The following is a 2298-nucleotide window of genomic DNA, read 5'->3' as shown; positions in this document are numbered from 1 at the left end:
TGCTGATGGACAACTTAAGTGATGCATTTTCTTGGGTATTTTTCGGCTACATAATGGTTCCCCGAAGCCCCCAAATTGATATCTTAGCTACAGTCACCAATGCACGTATTATGAATTGAACGTTTGCTGAAATTATGACAGCGATTTCCTCTGTTTTCATTTTTTTTACGAGAAACGCCAAATATGGGCAATGGCAAGAAACCGGCCACACTCGAGTTATTTTCGTTTTGGTACAATGACAAAATTATTTCCATTCAAAAACCTTCTGGGCTTCTTGCCTGTTATCAACTATAGTACACTTGGGTAACAAATAATTTGCGTTTGTGAGAACTGATAATTTTCTATATAACATGTAAATGCTTAAAATACCAGGTAAATAGTGTAATTCTTAAAGTGGGTATTTTGCTTTGTTTTGTGACTTTCTTTTTTATTTTATTTTTTGGACACAAAAAAAGATATACTATTATGTTTTAACAGGCACGACACAACGTTTGCGTTAAATCAACAAACAACAGTAAAGTTTTCTCCTAAGTGCTTTATTGCCTCAGATCTGTGACCATGAATCCACTTGTTGATTTACACATTATATTGTGTCAGTCCCGATGTTATTGTTGTTGTTGTTGTTGTTGTTGTTGTTGTTTAATCGTGACTATTGATCAGGCTAAATAAAAACTGGCATTGTGAATTTAAGATTTGATTAGTGCAGTGCTATGTATGGTATTTCATTCTTTTCAATTCAATGCATTCAAACACGTCAATTTAGCAAGATCCCCCGACAGAAAAACGAAAAGCATAATATAATGCTGCTATAGTATAAAGTGCTTATTCGAATTACAGGTGGAGGTAAACGAGTTTATTCAAATGTCGAATAACTGTACGCCACATAAGGCTGTAAATGACGCTTCATTCTAGTCACGTTTTGCCTCTATATAACGGTGAACGTCATAGTCCTGTTTTGACAATGGTTCATTATTATATGTGCATTCATTAAATTAGTGTAGATATTCTTCATGCATTCTTCACTCGATATTCTGTGGGTTTATAGTTTTGGATTACGACATTGTTGTTACATATTAATTAATTCAGGCTGTATAGGCGTTCCCTCATCCACATAATACCCGTAAATGTTTTGATGCGTAATTCCGAATTTATTTCCTTTATATTCTTACGCTTCTCCCAGATATTTGAAACAATGGGAAGAGATATTCACACCAACGTCCTTCTATATTTAAACCACTATGTCGGCTCTGTGCCTTTTGTATTTCCTATAGCCTTGAGCGGGAGACATATAAACATAATTTACTATCATGAATAAACCTTTCCACAGCCTAAAGGACCCGGGCCTGCGCACATGCACATTGTGACAGAATGCGCCACATATACATCTACAACAGAAAAGCAGAACACCAACAGTTCCGTCATATAAATACATTTGTAGCAGATAATTCACATTTACAATACAGTCTACAATATGCTAATCATTTCGCTCCAGGGAGGCTGTAAAATAATAACACAGATTAAACAGACTACAATTATTTTATGAAATAATAAGTGCAATATTAGCATAAATTAGTATACTTACATGTATGCTGAAAATATAATCTTAGGTTGATTTATACAAAATATATGTTTACATATAAAAAAATGGATTATAAAATACAAATATATGATTATTTTTTAATAAATATGCAAATATGCATGAACATACATACTTTTTTATTAATATATATAATCATATATTAAACTGCCATGGGTTAAATTTCGAGTAGCCTAACCCATACAAATATATATGCTTAGTCTAGTCTCAGTTCAATGGGTTAATGCAGCAATTTGGTTTGTCAAATGTCTAGGGATTGTCACACGTCAGTTCTTCAAAAAGTATAAAGTGGCGGCTATCAATTTATGGAAGCAATTTGATTGGATTTGCACTTGTGGTTGTTGCGTTTTCCGCGCCTCCGGTTGACAAACAGGTGTCTGTGTTGGTCACGATTAGACAATTTAACTTTACTATACGCATGTTGCTGTTTCATATAACCTCACATATCTAGACGAGGAAATAAAAACTAACCATGTTGTAATTTCTCATCAGAAGCCATTTAACACTACATATATATCAAAACGCAATAGGGTATCTACATGTCTATCTTAATACGCAGCCATTGATGGGGCTAAATTTAACGGATTGCGCAAAAAGGGGGTGCGATGTACCTTGTCAATTAACACATCCTTGACGAGTCTTACTTCACTTAAAATGTAGACTTACTTCAGTGGATGATGCCCTGAATGCCTTCTTATTCA

This window comes from Amia ocellicauda, chromosome 12 (genome assembly GCF_036373705.1).
Source record: "Amia ocellicauda isolate fAmiCal2 chromosome 12, fAmiCal2.hap1, whole genome shotgun sequence".
Taxonomy (NCBI): Eukaryota; Metazoa; Chordata; class Actinopteri; order Amiiformes; family Amiidae; genus Amia; species Amia ocellicauda.
The sequence above is the reverse complement of the archived record's forward strand: the minus strand, read 5'-3'. Positions refer to the sequence as shown.